We start from the raw sequence: 19,521 nt of genomic DNA on the forward strand, positions 1-19,521 counted from the left end.
GCTCCACTGATGCTGCTTGGCCTTCCAGCTCTATACCTGTTATCTCAGATTCTCCAGCATCTGCAGTTCCTACTATCACTGAAACAGTTGTTATGGTGAGTGATTTTAACATTCCCAAAATTGACTGGCGCTCTCTGAATGCCACAGGTTTGGAGTGGCGGGGGTAGGGTGAATTTGTAAGGTACATCCGAGAGGGTTTTTTGAAGCATATGCAAATAATCAACTAGGAAAAGATCCAAATCAGACCTGGTATTGCAGAATAAGCCTGGCCAGGGGATTGAAGTTTCAATGGGCAGCATTTTGGGAACAGTGACCATAATTCTGTAAGTTTTAAATTACTAATGGATACTGATAAGTGTAGCCCTCAGGTGAAAGTACTAAACTGAGGGGAAGCTAACCACAACAATATTAGGTAGGAACTTGGGAATGTAGATTGGCGTTCGCTGTTTAAAGGTAAAACTGCATTTGTTATGTGGGAATCTTTTAAAAACCAGCTGATTGAAATTCAGGACCAGCTTGTTCCGGAGAAAATAAAGGCTAAGAATGGCAAGATGCAGGAACCTTGGATGACAAAAGAAATTGTGAGTTTTTTGTCAAAAAACAAAATGGGAGGCATTTGTAAGGTTTAAGAAACTGAAGACAGACAGAGTTCTTGAAGAATATTAAGAAATCAGGAAGGAAAATGAACAAGGAGTTAGGAGGGATAAAAGGAGCAAATGACATATCCTTGGCAAACAGGACTAAGGAAAATCCCAAGGCATTTTGTACACACATAAGGAGCAAGAGAGTAGCTATGGAAAGGATGGTTCTACTCAAGAACAAAAAAGGAAATACATACACAGAGTAGGAGGAAGTGGGTGAGGTCCTTAATGAATACTTTGTGTTGGTATTCACAAAGAGAAGGACATGGTGGACAATGAGTTGAGAGAGGGGTATGTTGATAAAACCAGGGCATGTCAATATGAAAAAAGGAGGAGGTGTTGGGTGTTTTGAGAAGCTTTAAGTTAGACAAGTACCCAGGACCTGATAGGATCTATCCCAGAATACCAAGGGAGGCAAAGGGAGAAACTGAAGTGGCCTTTTACAAAATCTTAGTATCCTCTTCGGTCGCAGCAGAGGCCTTGAGAATAACAAATGTTGTTTCTTTGCTTAACAAGGTGACAGGGGTAATGCAGGAAATTACAGACCAATGTGCCTTATTGTCAGTGATAGGAAAAGCATTGGAGAAGAATTTTAGATAGAAGATTTACTTGTATTTGGAAAAATATAGACTAATTAGTGATTGGCTTTGTGAAGGGAGGTTGTGTCTCACAAAATTGAGGGACTGTGGCTAAGTAGTGACCTGACAGAAGTTTTCATAACTATGACAGGCATGGGTAGAATGAGGGATGCCACGAGGGATTTTCTCAAAGGCTTTGCTAAAGACCATATAGACGACAACTACCCTCTGCCCTTATCAATCATCTTCGTCACTTCCTCAAAAAATCCAATCAATTTTGCGAGACACAACTTCCCTTGCACAAAGCCAATCACTAATTAGTCCATATTTTTCCAAATATGAGTAAATCCTGTTCCTAAGAATCTTCTCTAATACTTTCCCTGTCACTGACATAAGACACAATGGTCTGTAATTTCCTGTATTACCCCATGGGTAAAGTCGTTTTTCCCAGGTAGAAATGTCAATTACTAGGGGATATATCTTCAAGGTAACAAGGGGAAAACGTGAGAGGCAGGGGTTTTTTTTTTACAGAGAAAGCAGTCAATGCCTGGAATTCATTGCCAGAGCGGTGTCATAGAGTCATACAGAACATAAATAGACCCTTTGGTCCAACTCATTCATGCCAACCAGGTTCCCTAAGCTGAACTCATCACATGTGCCTGTGTTGGGCCCATTCCCTTTTAAACCTTTGTATCCATGTACCTGTCCAAATGCGTTTTAAATGTTGCAATTACCCCAGCTACCACCACTTCCTCTGGAAGTTCGTTCCATACACAGACCACCCTCTACATGAAAAATTTGCCCCTCAGGTCCTTTAAATCTCTCTCCTCTTACCTTAAAACTATGTCTTCCAGCTTTGGACTCCCCTATACTAGAGAAAAGACCTTGGCTATTTGCCTTACCTATGCGTCTCCTGATTTTGTAAACCTGTATAAGATCACCCCTCAGCCTCCGACACTCCAAGGAAAAAGATTCCCGGCTTATCCAGCTTCTCCTTATAACTCAAATCCTCCAAAATTAGTAATGTCCTGGTAAATTTTTTCTGCACCCTTTCCGGTTTAATTACAACCTTCCTATAGTAGGGCGACCAGAACTGTACACAATGCTCTAAAAGTGGCCTCACCAATGTCTTGTACAGCTGCAACATGACATCTTATACTCAATGCTCTGACAATGAAGGCAAGCAAGCACATACAATAGCATTGTTTAAGAGGCATCTTGACAGGTATGTAAATACATAAGAAATGTAGGGATATGAACCATGTAGAGGCAAATGGTTTTTGGTTGAGAAATGCATCATGTGTCAACACATGTGGGCCAGAGGGCCTGTTCCTGTGTTGTACTGTTCTTTGTAGATCCTTTGGGGCAATTTTCTCAGGAAGGTGTCAATCCTGTCATTCCATTAAAATGTCCTGATGGCTGTGTCTCTGTACTATTTCTGGTGCTAGGAAGGTCTGACCAGTGAACTGTAAAGAGAAATATAAAAGCAGTTTCACTTCATTGCAATAAGAAGTCAATCTGAATCTGTAGAGGTAGGAAGTTAATTCTGGTCACATGCAGTCACATAAGATGTAACAGAGATAATAGGAACTGCCAATGCTGGAGAATCTGAGATAACAAGGTGTAGAGCTGGATGAACATAGCAGACCAAGCAGCATCATAGGAGCAGGAAGGCTGACGTTTCAGGCCCAGACCCTTTGGGCCTAGGCCCGAAACGGCAGCCTTCCTGCTCCTATGATGCTGCTTGGCCTAAGATGTAACAACTGTGTTTCAAAGAGCAATTTTCTAGTGAGGAGCAAAACAAATGAATTGGCATTATTATTTTATGCTTTGACTTTGACACCAAGTAAAAACCATTGAACTTTTACTGTGCTTAATATTGTCCATTTCCCCTCTTTATGTTTGGTCTGTAGCTTGAGCCACAGTCTGATATTTTGAATATTTTACATAGAACATAGAACATTACAGCACAGTACAGGCCCTTCGGTCCTCGATGTTGTGCTGACCTGTCATACCGATCTGAAGCCCATCTAACCTACACTATTCCGAGCATATGCTTGTCCATTTTACTACATTAGTTGAGGACATTGCAGTATCTCCACTAAGATAAACTATGATAACAAGGGCTTTTAAATCTCACTACATTCATCTAAAGTCTCAAACAGTTAAAGCCACACTCTGACTGAGAAAAGAGCTATTTATATAATTGAACAGGAATGCCAATTTCTCACTTAAAAACCCAAAAATTCAACAGCAACTATCAATGATAGACACCCACACTTTTACATTCCAATAACTCCCTTATGCTGATAGATCAATTCATTTCTGGCAAGTGCAGATAATTAGCCTTAAAACTATAGTGAATATAATTAGGACAAGCCTGCCTTGGTCGGTTTCTACTTTCTAGGCTTAGCCACCGTAAAAGGGTTTATCACATTCAATCTGATTTAATTAAATGTCAACATATCCTTTATGTGAAAGGATTGAGAAAATCTTATTTATCCACAAAATGCAGAGGCCCACTTACTGGTTACTGTTTTGTTGCAATTTTCATTGAGATCAATTGAATAATTTCAGTGTAAGAAAGTTAATCAGTGGAAGAATTACAGTTTTTTTTGAGCTTCATAAGCTAGTTTGGAGCGGATAATTTAAATAGTAGCATTTTCTAAGTTAATGCAATTCTTCAAGCAGAAGGCACTGTAACAAAGGAAAATTTCCCTCAAGTTACTGCTTAATTCTAATTTGAAAAATGGGCATCAAAACTTTCAAACCTCATGTCATTCACTATTCATGAAAAGCAAGCTGAATGCTGCTGTTGGAATTGCAACAGCTTAGTGTTATCCTCCTGGTAATCTACAGCAGGGGTTAGATGCTGAGAATTTGCCTAGTAACTTATTCCAAGAGGAGGTGTAACTTGAGATAGAAGTCAAGTTCTACCTTGACAAATTGACAAAAGGTATGATCAATGTGGTGTGTGGGTCACAACATAGCTTATCTAACCATGAAATTTTCACAAGATTGCACTGATAGTCATAAACAACAAAGAAAAGAACAAAGAAAATTACAGGACAGGAACAGGCCCTTCGGCCCTCCAAGCCTACACTGACATGCTGCCTGTCACAACTAAAACACCCCGCCTTCTGGGGCCCGCATCCCTCTATTCCCATCCTATTCGTGTATTTGTCAAGGCGCTCTTTAAAAGTCACAATTGTATCTGCTTCCACTACCTCCCCCAGCAGCGAGTTTCAGGCACCCACCACCATCTGTGTAAAAGATTTCTGCATATATCACTTCTAAGCCTTGCCCCTCACACCTTAAACCCGTGGCCCCTGGTAACTGACTCTTCCACCCTGGGTAATAGCTGACTGCCCAGTCTGTCCATGCCCTTCATATTCTTGTTGACCTCTATCGGGTTGCTCCTCAGCCTCTGTCTTTCCAGTGAGAACAACCCAAGTTTCTCCAACCTCTCCTCATAGCTAATGCCCTCCATACCAGGCAACACCATGATAAATCTTTTTCTGTACCCTCTCCAAAGCCACCATAACCTTCTAAATGTGGCGACCAGAATTGAACATAATATTCCAGATGCGGCCTAACTAAGGTTCTATAAAGCTGCAACATAACCTGCCAAATTTTAAACTTAGTGCCCCAGCCAATGAAGGCAATCATGCCATATGCTCTGTTGACTACCTTCTCCACCTGTGTTGTCACTTTCGGTGACCTGTGTACCTGTACATCTAGATGCCTCTGTCTATCAGTAAGGGTTCTGCCATTTACTGTATATTTTCCATCTGGGTTAGACCTTCCCAAATACATTACGTCACATTTTTCCGGATTAAACTCCATCTGCCATCTCTCTGCCCAAGTCACCAGTTGATCTAGAGAGCAAGAGAATGATATTATCTGATCCTGGTGAGAAGCATTGAATCCTCTTTCTTTCTTCCCATGGTATGACTTTTGGAGTATATTGCTTTCACTGCACCCGTTCATTTCTCTCAGATAAGGAACTGCTTTTCAATCTCCTTGGATTGCTTGTGTAATTGTACTGACGATGAAAAATGCTGGAAATTACAGAAGGTCAGGCAGCATCTGTGGAGGGGCAGCTTGCTAACATTTCCAGTCCTGATGACTCTTCATCAGAGCTGTGAAGAGTCTATTTGCATGCTGTATGACTCTATGACTCTGCCTAACAGTGCTGTGGGAACAGATTCATGATATGGTCTGTAGTACAAGGCTCACCACCATGTTCTCAAGGCCAATTACGGAAAGGCAATAAATAATGGGTTTGCCAGCAATGCAAATGTCTCATGAATGAGAAAACAAATTAAGTGTTAAACATATGGCGTACAAAAATCTCACATAGAGGAACTGAAAACCCTTCATTTGCAGAAAGACTCCAGTATGATATCCCATCACATGATCCGTTCAGACATCAAAGGAATGTACAGATCACAGAGACAGAAAGAAAAAAAAGCACACTCAGCCAAGGGAAAACAACAATAACCCAATCAGGAGCATTTTACTCCCATTCACCATGCAAAGAATAGACATAAAATGCTGATCATAAAATCTTGTCAATGGCACATTCCAAGGTCCAGGGCTACATGCTGAGAGGTACGCTAAAGCTTGGCCCCGCTGTCACCAATGAGCAGTGAGGAAAGACCACCAACCAAGGTCTTTCTGTCGATGTTAAGTGGGGGTCTGTTCAGTTATCAGACCCTCCTAGTGCCTTAAATATATGTAAATATAACATTGTACAAGTAAGAAATGCCTTGGGTTTGCTTTTTCATATGCTACTGTACAGAACTGAACTGCTACCATGAACTATGTATATCTACAAAGATTATTTTTATGAATAAGTATATTTTTGGAATAAAAAAAGCCAGTATATGCTGACCACAACTCTAATATTTAGGCCTAAGTGATCACATGTTTTTGTTATAGAACATTGCATTGGTAGCCGTTGTATGTACACTACTACATCAGCTCTCAGAATGTTTGCCCAATCTCACTAATTCCATCACAGTGCCGCAATTATTTTTCTTTCATTCATGGGATATGGGCGTTGCTGGCCAAGCCAATATTGACCGCCTATCCTCATTGCCCAGAGGGCCCCCATTGGTCTTGAATCACATGTAGGCCAGACCAGGCAAGGATGGTAGATTTCCTTCCTGAAAATGAGACAGATGGATGTTTCTGCCAACCAAGAATGGTTTCATGATAATCATTATATTCTTAACTCTAGATTTTCATTGAATTCAAATTCTAACGTCTGTTGTAATGTGATTTGAATCTTGGCATCGGGGTAGAACATCTTTTGTTTGGAACAATGTCAAGATATGATGTGAAAATCCAGCAAATTAATCAAAGCCACTCCTTCCAACTTCCATTACAAGTTGCAGCAGTATGGATTCCCCATTCTCCCAACTATTGCCACCTTTACAATCTCACGCTTCAAATTCTGTGGCATCTGAATATACATCTAGAATTTATTACCCATGTGGCCAGTCACCCTGCAGTTTAACACTTTAGTTCACATTGAAATTAAACTAGAAAGGTTTGCATTTAGTACCTCTCATAATTGTCAGATGTTCCAAAGTAATTTACATCCAATAAAGTAATTTTGAAATGCATTTAATGTTGTAATGAAGAACATGTCTGTTATGGGGTGGCACAGTGGCTCTGTGTTGGCAATGCTGCCTCATGGTGCCAGAGAACCAGGTTCAATCCCAGTGTCAGGGAACTATATGTTTGGAGTTTGCATGTTCTCCCTGTGTCTGCGTGGGTTTCCTCCAGGTGCTGTGGTTTCCTCCCACAGTCCAAAGATGTGCAGGTGAGGTGGATTGGCCATGCTAAATTGCCCATAATGGCTGGGGATGTTAGGTGGATTAGCCATGGGAAATGTGGGGTGACAGGCTGGGGGTTGGGTGGTGATTCTGGGTGAGGTGCTCTTTGTTGGGCTGAATGGCCTGTTTCCACAAAGTGGAGATTCGAATAATAAAACTTGCAGCCAGCAAACTCCCACAATCAGCAAGGTGATAACGAGCAGATTGTTGAGATGCTGATTGAGGGATACAAATTGATCAAACATACAATCGTTGAATCCCTACAGTCTGGAAACAGGCCTTTTGGCCCAACAAGTCCACACCGAACCTCAGCGCATCCCACCCAGATCCCCCCATAACCCACCAAATCTGCACATCCTGAACACTATGGGCAATTTATCTTAAGCAATCCACCTAACCAGCACATCTTTGGACCATGGGGGGAAACCGGAGGAAACCCATGCAGACACAGGGAGAATGTGCAAACTCTGCACAGACACCCAGGGCCGGAATCGAACCTGGGTCCCTGGTGAGGTGAGGCAGCAGTGCTAACCACTGAGCCACCGTGCCACCCGGATAACTTCCCTTGGTACTTCTTGGACTCCCCTGACAGAACATCCCATCCCTCAGTTCTACACTGAACATCAAACTATACTGTTATGCTCAGGTTTGTGAGTGGCACACAGACACACATCCTGCTTAATAAGTTGCAACTATATGGGTCACAGCTGACCAGTGACTTCATGGTTCACTCTCTGCATAACGGAGAACAAATCTCATGGGGAGTTTATGACAGAACTCCAACTTTTGGAGATCATTCAGATGTAGAATGAGAATCATACAGTTAAAAAAACTGGTAGAATTTAAACATATTTGTTGCATATGTATGCATTTAAAATATATCTATATACATACATAAATTACAAGTATAGATTTGAAATGCTTCCATTTATATTGACCCATACTCTCTGCTGCTATTCCCTCACTAGCCCCACTGATTGTCAAAGAATGAATGGAACCTAGTGAAACAGAAAGACTTTTCTGAAGGAAATTGGCTTGACTCTGTAGCTGCACCACAAGAATAGTGGGCAAGCTCATCACTGGACTATTGAGAGGTTTGAAAATGTAATATACAACATCTTATGAAAATAAACCTCAAAGGCTTGAAAGGTATGTCAGGAGTAACTCGCAAACAGGGAGGCCTCTGCAATGTTGGCTCAGGACCTGAACACACCTACTGGATCATCCACTGAGGGTACTCAGTTGTTACTCCAGAGTGACTGCCAATTGGGTGACAAACCGTCAATGTATATTCAGACGCAACTGAATTTGAAGCTTAGATTCTTAAAGGTGGCATAAGTTGGGAGAATGGGAGAGTCCATACTGCTATATCTTGCAAAGGATGTTGGAAGGAGTGAGCTTGATGAATCCGCTGGCTTTTCAGGGACCCACAGTAGTTCACTGGTTGGCACTGCTGCCTGACAGTGCCAGGGATCCTGGTTTGATTCCAGCGTCTGGCAGTCTTCTGTGTGGAGTTTTTACATTCTCCCCATGTGTGCGTGGGTTCCCTTCCGAATGCTCTGGTTTCCTCCCACAGTCCAAACATGTGCAGGTTCTGGATGTGTTTGCTCGCTGAGCTGGAAGGTTAGTTTTCAGACGTTTTGTCACCATTCTAGGTAACATCATCAATGAGCCTCCGACGAAGCACTGATGTTATGTCCCGCTTTCTATTTATCTGGTTAGGTTTCCTTGGGTTGGTGATGTCATTTCCTGCATTGGTGATGTCAATTCTTGTTCTTTTTCTCAGGGGATGGTAGATTGGCTCCAAATCAATGTGTTTGATGGAGTTCCGGTTGGAATGCCATGCTTCTAGGAATTCTCGTGCATGTCTCTGTTTGGCTTGTCCTAGGATGGATGTGTTGTCCCAATCAAAGTGGTGTCCTTCCTCATCTGTATGTAAGGATACGAGTGATTGTGGGTCATGTCATATGAACATCAACTAGCCACAAAACGACATGACCCACTATCACTCGTATCCTTACATACAGATAAAGAAGGGCACCACTTTGATTGGGACAACGCATCCATCCTAGGACAAGCCAAACAGAATCACGCACAAGAATTCCTAGAAGCATGGCATTCCAACCGGAACTCCATCAAACATATTGACTTGGAGCCAATCTACCATCCCCTGAGAAAAAGAACAAGAAATGACATCACCAATGCAGGAAATGACATCACCAACCCAAGGAAACTTAACCAGATAAATAGAAAGCGGGACATAACACCAGCGCTTTGTCGGAGGCTCACTGATGATGTTACCTAGAATGGTGACGAAACATCTGAAAACTAACCTTCCAGCTCAGCGAGCAAACTCACATCCAGAACCTCAACCTGAGCTACAAATCTTCTCAAAACTCGATGTGCAGGTTAGGTGGACTGGCCATGCCAAATTGCCCATAGTGTCCAGGGATGTGCAGGCTAGGTGGATTATTATGGGAAATGCAGGATTACAGGAATAGGCTAGGGGGATGGGTCCAGGTGAAATGCTCTTTGGAGAGCCAGTGTGGACTCTATAGGCCAAATGGCCTGTTCCAACACTGTAGGAATTCTAAGATTGTAAAGATACACTGAGAGTGTAACTTCCTAGTGGAAGGGAGAATGTGATGGCTGAAATTAGGTGGAATGTCACAAAACACAGGGGTCCTTTTTGAGGCTGAGTTCCCTATTCTCCTCCTCTTTGATGAAGGTACAGTGTAACCCTCAGAGCGAGAGTACCACTTGCTGCTCATGCACACAATCACTGCAAAGTTGAGCTGCCTCATCTAGGCCACTTTCCACAGAAAGTTATCACTTCACAACTGAATAAAAATTCAGAAAGGTAGCCCGTAGTGTAACTAATATTGTGGAATGAAATGCTTCTTGATCAATGAGGTATGTTAAATACCAGTCACAGCAAATATGCAGGTAGTTAGTCTACAAGCAGAACATCAAAAGAAACTTATCCACAGAGCTCAATCTCCCTACAGGTGGGTGGCCCGGAAGTTCTGACACACCTTTCTGGCTCATCAAACGAAAGCCCTGGCATCTTGGCATCTGCAAGTGCCCTCCAGCATTTTCTCAGGGTCCTCGTAAAGGAATTAACCAAATTTGTGACTAAGTTGAGGTGTAAGTTCATTGCAAATCCTTGTAGTAAAATGCATTATGTCCAGCATTCGAATAATTGTTAGAAAAGCACGTAATTTTGAGGCTGCGAGGGTTAGCCAAACCCCTCTGACAGAAACTGAGCAGGAGAAGTATTGGAACTGTTAAGAATTCATTAAAATTAAGAGTAATTTGTTTTGCAAATGTACAGAGAACAACAGCCTGTCTCCTTCTGCCAAAGTCAGAAATTTAAGACAACGTATTAAAAAGGGATGCATGGATAGAGAATCGTTATAGTACGCTACTCAGTGTATCAAATTTGCACCAACACTCCAAACAGAATCCCACTCAGATCTACCCTATCCCACATTTACCATCACTTACCCACCTAGCCTGCACATCCCTGCACGCTACAGGTAATTTAGCATGGCCAATCCATCTAGCCTGCACATCTTAGGGCTGTGGGAGGAAACCGGAGCACCCAGAGGAAACCCACACAGACATGAGGAGAGTGTATAAACTCCACACAGACAGTCGCCCAAGACTCCTGTTGTAAGAAAAACCAAAAGAACTGTGGATGCTGTAAATCAGGAACAAAAACAGAAGTTGCTGGAAAAGCTCAACAGGTCTGGCAGCATCTGTTAAGGAGACAACAGAGTTAACGTTTCGGGCCCGATGACCCTTCCTCAGAACTCCTGTTGTAATGTCTACTAATAAAATCTTATCTAATCCCCACTGCAGATCACCCTTTTTGCTCTTGGCCTAGCCCAAGGTAGCCAATTTCAGTGATGCTGTTCTTTCATATTATAGCCCATCACCCAATGATACTGGCAATCAATTGATCGAGGCCTAGGCCACAGCTATTCATTATCTTTAATAATGGTGGAGCAAGAACCAAATGCAAATTTTTGATGACAACACAAAACTGGGTGGGATGGTGAGTGGTGAGAAGGATACAAGGTGATTTAAACAAGTTCAGTGACTGGGCAAATAAATGGCAGAGGCTCTGCAAGGTATTTAAATATGATTTAAACACACGTTACTGTGAAAAACAGAAAGGAAGAATGCTATATTGAAATGGTGATACATCTGCCTTTCTACTTGTATTGGCTAACGTTCCAGACACCAATATCCCTCTGTACATCCAAGCTTCCCAATACATCAATAAAAACAAAAAAAAAACTGCGCATGCCGTAAATCCAAAACAAAAACAGAAGTTGTTGGCAAAGCACAGCAGGTCTGGCAGCGTCGTTAACTGAGGGACTCAGAGCTGAGGATGGGTCACTGGACCCAAAACGTTAACTCTGATTTCTCTTCACAGATGCTGCTAGACCCGCTGAGCTTTTTCAGCAACTTCTGTTTTTGTTTCTGACTTACAGCATCTACAGTTTTTTTTTGGGTTTTAATTGAAATGATGAAATATTGGGAAATGTGGAGGTACAAAGGGATATTTGTGTCCCGAACACTAGTCACTACAAACAGACAGAAAGCAGAAGTAAGCAATTAGGAAGACAAACAGTACATTGGCCTTCATTGCGAGAGGATTTGAGATCGGACGTAGGGATGTCTTATTGCAGCCATACTGATCCTTACTGCTGATCTGTTTGAAATGTATAGAGTTCTAATAGGGCTTGACAGATTCCGTGCAGGGACAAATTTCCCTGGCTTGGAAAGTCTCAAACCTGGAGACGGTCTCAGGATACAGGATGGAGCTTTAGGACTGAGCTGAGGAAACATTTCTTTATACAATGGGTAGTGAAACTTTGGATATCTCAACCACAGAAGGCTGTGGAGACCAAATTACTGCATGTACTCAAGAAAGGGATAGGTACATTTTTAGATTTTAAAGGCATCAAGGTAATATGGAGAGAAAGCGGTAAAATGGCTTTGAGACAGGGTGTCAGTCATTATCGTACTGAATGGCAAAGCAGGCTCAGAGGACTCAGTAACCTACCTTTGTTCCTAATTTTCATTTTTTACAGCTTCTATAATCTGATTCTACTGAATTATAGGGATAAATTTTACAACTCATCATGGACTCAAAAACATTTTGCTTTATAATGTTTAGGTTATTGGCTAAATTAGCATCGGCAGGCTCTCCTTTTAATCGCTATCCTTCCCCCTTTCTTGTAGGAGGTCTCACTCATTAGAGGCTGGTTTGTGGTCTCGAGTGGCAGCCAACTCTAGGGTTACCTGTATGCAGAATGCCACCAATATCGACTGTGAAGGGGATCATAAGTATCCCAGTACCTTCTAGGTTGGCGTATTGGTTTAAACAACAAAGACACCATAAAAATGGAAGCTGTTAATGTACTTATAATTACCTTGATATTCTTTAAACCAGTGCATGAACCTGGAAGGTAACAACATATGCGTGAGAACGTCCCCTTCACAGAAACATTGTACATTGGTGACACTCTTGCACATAAGTAACCTTGGAGTTGGCTGCCATCTACTGGACAAACACCAGGCAGCAGAAATGAGCCTTTGGTGAGTGAAACCAACTCCAAAAAGGGAAGGATAGAATGTAGAATGGTAATTTGTTGTCATTTGTAATTTTACAAAAAAATGCAGTGAAAAGTGTTCAAGTTGTGTGAACGATTAAAAGGAGAATGTGCCATTGCCAATTCAGCCTATAACCTAAACATCATAAAAGAATCATCTTAATAAATGTTTTTGAGACCATATGTTGTAAAATTTATCCCAATTATGCAGCAGAATCAATTTATAGAAACTAAAAAAAACAGAAATTAGAAACAAGAGTGGGCCATTCAATATGATAAAGACCGACACCCTATCCCAAAGCCATATTCCCACTTTCTCTCCATATGCCTTGTACAACCTAAAAATGTAACTACCTCTTCCTTGAATACATTCAGTAAGTTGGTCTCTGTGGTTGAAATATCCACAGTTTCACTATCCTTTGAGTAATGTTTCCGCATCTCAGTTCTAATAAGAATTTGGTCATCAGTAAAGCAGTCAAAATGGAGGAAGTGAGGTGGGCCCAGTGGTAAAAGAGATGGCACCTACAGGCAACCCCAATAATGGTGGGTCCGATGCAGATGGCAACAAATTGGTGGAGGGGTTTTGATGCATGTGTTACCACTGAGTCAGCTCAGGGCTCATGGTGGAGGCAGTGGAATGAAGATAGGCTCTCTGTCAGCTATTCAAAGTGGCACCAGATTGCAGTGACTGTTGAAGATTTTCTCAGTTTTTTTTACTGTATAATTCACAGTAAAATGCAAGTGACAATGAATTATTCAAAAAGGAAATGTGTAGTAGAGACATAGAGATCAAAGCGTACAAACTTTTTCAGTTCATTCACAGGGTGAGGGAGAGGCTGGCCAGGCCAGTATTTATTGCCCATCCCTCATTACCCAGAGGATGGTTAAGAGCCAATCACATTGTTGTGGGTCTGAAGTCGCGTGTGGGCCAGGCCAGGTAAGGATGGCAATTTCCTTCCTGAAAGGACAGTAGTGAACCAGATGGGGTTTCCCCCAACAATCGGTAATGGATTTGTGGTCATCATTAGACTCTTAATTCCACTTTTTTTAAAAAACTGAATTCAAATTCGAACCTGGGTCCCCAGAACATTACCTGGATCTCTGGATTAACAGTCCAGCAATAGTACCACGAGGCCATCATCTCACCCTAAGCAAGTGAAACATGAGAAGTCTAATAAGCAGGCAGTCTGAACAAATGATAGTAAAGTGTGGAACTCGATGAACACAGCAGGCCAAGCAGAATCTTAGGAGCAGAAAAGCTGACGTTTCAGGCCTAGACAGGAGCACAAAAGCTGACGTTTCGGTTCTAGAGAGGGGTCTAGGCCCGAAACCGTCAGCTTTTGTGCCCCTAAGATGCTGCTTTGCCTGCTGTATTCATCCAGCTCCACACTTTGTTATCTCGGATTCTCCAGCATCTGCAGTTCCTTCTGAACAAATGCACTTCCATATTACAGCTCCCTGCTACCAGATGGAAACATTCTCAATGAGATAACTATATAGACCTGGGAGGTAAAGAGGGTGTTGATCTCTCCTCCTCCACCTGGATGTTTGATCAGTATAAATGATTCTCAGGTTACAGATCAAGGAGTCCAAACATGTTAAGGCCCAGCAATTCAGGGGTACCTAATTTTAATGAGGTCAAAAGCTCCCCTGGTAATCGCTGTTCAGAGCTCATTGTAACAGAGTTGGGCACAATTCAACATTCACCTGGCAAAGACTAATTCGGCTGCAGTTTGCTTTCAATCTAGGGCTGTATTCGAAGTTCACTTTTTCTCTGTTCTTCCAAATATCTTAACTTCCCTTATCAGATTTACACTGTGACATTCTAGGCTCAGAAGTTTATACTTTTCTCCAGACTTTCAACGCTCTGACATCAGTTCTTGTTTATTTCAGCACTGTCTCCAGCTCAGACTCTTCTTTCTTGGTAATCACAATGCAACATTCAAGATGTGGTCTGGCCAGAACACTGTTCCCTACCTCCTTTAATCCATACTCTATACCACAAGCTTTAGAATAGAAGTTTATAAAATAATGACAGGTATGGATACAGTTAATGGTAGTTGTCCTTTCCCTAGGATGGCAGATTTAAAGACAAGGGGCACATTTTTAACATGAGAGAGGCATTCAAAAAAGACATGAGAGGCTTTTCTTTAAAGAGGGTGGTTTGCATGTGGAATGAACTTCATGAGAAAGCAGTTGATGTGGGTAACAATTACAATGTTTTAAAGAAATTTGGATGAGTACATGAATAGGAAAGGTTTAGAGGATATGGGCCAAGAACTGGCAAGTGGGACCAGTTTACTTTGGGACTATGTTCGACATGGACTAGTTGGATCTGTGTTGTATGACCCTGTGCTGCTGAGCAGTAGTGGGGTTTGGTGAGCACCATATTAACATAAATTAGCAAAAAGATCCCACAGTCTTTCTCAGGTTCTTCCTGTTATTTCAACACCATTCATGGACTGTGGATGCCATTTTTTCTTCTGATGTTCAGCACATTACATTCACTCACATTAAATTGTGTCCTTCGCTGTTCTGTCAATTCGTGCATCTTGTCCAAGGTACTCTATACATTATGGGTTGCCCTTTTTGATTTGACTACCTTATGAATTTGGTATCCTCTGCAGATGTTACCACTTTACACTGATTTATTGAAATCCAAACCACAGGGGCTGTTGTAGCACAGTGGTAGAGTCTATACTTCCAAGACAGGAGGCCAGGGTTTGAGTCCCACCTGCTCCTGAAGTGAGTAATAGCATCTCCAAAAAGGTTGGTCAGAAAAGACCTAAACCCAAATCATTGGGGGTTTTATGTGGCATGGGGGTCATATCCCTACCTTTGCCCCTGAAGGTCTAGGTTCAGGTCCTACCGGCTCCAGATGGTCATAACATGCCTAAACAAGATGCTTAAAAATATTGAAATCTAAGTCACTGAGCCCTAAGACCTCTGCACTACTTCCCCGCACTCTGACTTAATTAAATATTCATTGTTCCTTACTCCTCAGTCATGTTCCTGCCATTCCCAATGTTTAATCTGAATCTCCGATGGTTTGTTTAACTATTATCCTTTTACTTGGAACTTCACTGAAAGTCTTTTGGAAGTCGAGACCTAGGGTTACCTGGACTCCACTGGAGCCTTTGCCAAGGGTGATCAGGGGTTTGTCAGGATTGGAATTATTGGTCCACAAAATTGTAAGTCCATGAGTAAGTCATGACTTTGATGCTCTCTGTTTTACAGATTAAAAATAAGGATTTTTGTCTATGTACTGCCTCTCATTGCATGTCAATGACAATGTTGCACCAATGCTAATATCTAGAAGTCAGAGGACAGTCCAATTCATTTGGCAAAAACAACAGTCCTAAGGATAAAATGAGCAACAGCTATCAGAGTTAATTTCAGAGCATTCAGAAGATATATTGTTATGGACTCTCTCTCTCCAAGAAAATTCAATCAGCAAACATTTAGATGAACAATTACATGGTCCAAAAATCTCTCAGAATGGCCGTCTCTCATTTCAATATTCAGATATAACAAACAATTTAGGTCTGTCATCAATAAAGGAACCATGTAAGAGATTAGTATGTTTTCTTTCTTTTGTCTTCACATATACATGGGCTGCCAGAGAGCATTATATTCAAAGGCTTTGCATTATAACTGGTGTGATCATGGCCAGATCTTTCTTTGTGAGTTCTTTTAAACTGTGAAGTGTATTGCTGAAGTTAAAATTAAATGATAAATAAATAATATTGACAATTAAGTATCTGCCAGAGAAAACCTCTCGGGGCTACTGAGAACACAGCCTGTAAACAGAATGTAATAGGAAGCAGCTTCTCTCCTCTAAAGAAAGCTTGTCTCTTCATGGAACATAAGAGCAGGAGTAGCCCATTCAGTCCTGCCTGTTCACCATTCAATGAGATCATGGCTGATTTGTGGCCTAACTCCACATACCTGCCTTTGACCTATATCCTTTAACATCTTTGCTACACAAAATAAATCTCAGATTTAAAACTAACAACTGACACTCCATTCACTGCAGTTTGTGGGAGACAGTTCCAAATACCTACCACCCTTTGTGGGTCAAAGTGCTTCCTAACATCTCTCCTGAATAATCTGGTGCCAATTCTCAGACTATACTCCAAGTTCCAGAATCTCCAACAACTGGAAATAGTTTCTCTCTATCAGTCCTGTCTTTTCCAGTTAATAACCTGAAAACTTCCATCAGATCACCCCTTAACCTTCTAAGTTCAGAATTTCCATGCTGGCATTTCTGTAGTAACCAAGGGAAAATGCAGGAGGCAATGCTTTTCATAGTCCTTTCAGATTCTTGGAGCTTCAGTACGTTATTGTTAGCACATTAACTCTGAATTCCAATTAATTATTTCTAAATATTAGTTTTAATTTTTAACCCTTTCTTTGTTCACATTGGGGGATATCAATGTTTTATAATCAACTTGTTCAGAGGTGTTTGTACATACATCTGGGACTTGAACCCAAGGCTCCTGCCTCAGAGTAACAGCATGACCTGGACGTGCATGCTTTAATGCCCTTTTGGCTTTCTCCCTTTCTGATTCTGATCCCTTGACAGAAGATAAAATCTTAAATCAAGACGTCCAGTTGGGTGATCTGATTCTAGCTAATGTGGTCATTTCTTGATGCCATTCAGAGTTGTGTCTAAGTACATGCCAGCTATGGAAGCAATAATATAGCTGCAGCTTGAAAGACAAGGAGAAAGCAGGCCATTGTCCAGCTCAATTGCTGTAGGCAGGGTGCATGCTGGCTGGACATTATGTCCTGGGATGTTTTGTGTGCCTGAATCTGCTTAGTCACTGGAATTGTCTTATTTAAAAAAAAGCAATGAGAGTCCCTGCGAAAATTCTCTTTCCTGTAATCCATGTTCCTGCTCTCTGATTTTGACCTTAGATGTTAGCCCACTTCAGCTGGCTACATTTTAACATAAGTATAAATAAAAGTCATGTTTTAAAAGCAAGACAAAGGTCTTATAGGAAGATAGAAAGACACACAATATCAAAAGTACCTTCCTGGGAGTTGCTGTGGGAGACCACAATATTAATTCCTGAACCCACAAAATCTCGTGTCAAACATCGGTATAACCTGAGATTTAAAACCACAGGCAGCCCAAAGTTCACAAAGCTAAAATTCTTTATTTCACTGGTGTCAGGCTACTAGAAACATGAAGAAAATAATAATTTTAAACAAGGAAGATGCAATCACTTTCCCACCATTATTAGGTCAGAAGTTAGGATGTCTGCTGATGATCGTACAATGTTCAGCACCATTAGCGGCTTCTCAGAAACTGAACCAGCCCACTTTCAAATGTAGAGATAGTAAAAACTGCTGGAGTCAGATAACACAGTGTAGAGCTGAAGGAACAAAGCAGGCCAGGCAGCATCAAAGGAGCAGGAAAGTTGACGTTTTGGGTCAGGACCCTTTTCCCACTAACAAAGGAAGTAATGTCTCTGCCATATAAGTACCATAAAATGACCATCAAGAACACAGAATCTAGTTTCAGAGAGCACCTAACTTAATATTCAATAGCACTGCCATCACTGAATCTACCATGATAAACATCCCGAAAGTTATCACCGACTAAAATGGAGCAACCACATAAACGTTGTGCCTAGAATAGCAGTTAGGGCCAGGATTTTCTAATGGTGGGTAATTCTCCTTCTGTCTCCTAAGTCCAAAACACTCATGGAATACTCTCCACTAGCCTGAATGAGCGCAGGTCTGACAAAACCTCACATCATCCAGGACAAAGCATCCATTTGATTAATAATTACCACTATCAACATTTACTCCTACCACTACAAGGTACACTGCAGCAACTCACACATGTTCCTTAGACCACATCTTTCAAGCCGACAGAGAAATACTTATGCAACAGATGCATTGGAACACCACCATTTGCAAGCTTCTCCCAAAGTCAGACACCATCCTGTCTTGCAGGTATATTGCTGTTCCTCACCACTGTCAGTCAAAATCCTGGAACTTGTTCCCTAACAGTTCTGTGGGTGTTCCTACACCCCCATTGGTTCAAGGAGGCAGCAGACCAACCGCCTCTCTAGGAATGGGAAGTAAATGGCCAAATCATTACTGTCAACATCGCCTGAATTTAACAAATAGGTAAAATGCTACTCATAAACCAGCTGTTTGACAAAAAAATAGTGGAGCCTTAAAGTAAAACTATAACAATTAAAAGTATAGAAATCACAGAATCCCTGCTGTGTGGAGGTAGGCCATTTGGCCCATCAAGTTCATGCTGATCCTCTGATGAGCATTCTACCCAGACCGAACCCCCACACCCAATCCCTGCAATTCCCATGGCTAATCCACCAAGGCTACACATTCCTGGTTATTACAGAGCGATACAGCCCATCCAGCTGATCCACCTAACCTGCACATCTTTGGACTGTGGGAAGAAATTAGAGCACCCGGAGGAAATCCATGCAGGTATAAGGAGAATGTGCAAACTCCACACAGTCGTCCAAGACTGGAATCAAAGCCAGGTCCTTGGCGCTGTGAGGTAGCAGTGCTAACTACTGAGCCACCATGGGGTTAACGTTTTTGAAACAAAAAGGATCAATACTGAGGGACTGCCACACTGTCTTAAATCAACACATTAACAACTTCTTCCAAGCTGAATATTGATAATTCAACTAATTGGTTAAAGAGATACTAGTTACTTGCCCTGTTTACACAGGCTTCACGCTGATAGCCCACGTACACTGACATAAGAAAAGAGTCAAGCCTAAGGAATTCTTGCCCACTGCTTTATCTGCTTTGACACTTCACTGTGTAATGCTCTCAT

General features: G+C 41.7%; 1 protein-coding gene across 1 annotated transcript in view; it reads right to left on the bottom strand.

The window, feature by feature from the left end:
• Window positions 1-1,564: 1,564 nt before the first annotated feature.
• Window positions 1,565-19,521, bottom strand: part of isca2 (iron-sulfur cluster assembly 2) — a 40,320-nt gene continuing 22,363 nt past the window's right edge. Inside the window, exon 5 of the mRNA XM_048537732.2 lies at window positions 1,565-2,685. The gene's annotated coding sequence lies outside the window, so the exon portion shown is untranslated. The remainder of the gene's footprint in view (window positions 2,686-19,521) is intronic.

The sequence above is a fragment of the Stegostoma tigrinum genome, chromosome 10, assembly GCF_030684315.1.
Source record: "Stegostoma tigrinum isolate sSteTig4 chromosome 10, sSteTig4.hap1, whole genome shotgun sequence".
NCBI classification, from domain to species: Eukaryota; Metazoa; Chordata; class Chondrichthyes; order Orectolobiformes; family Stegostomatidae; genus Stegostoma; species Stegostoma tigrinum.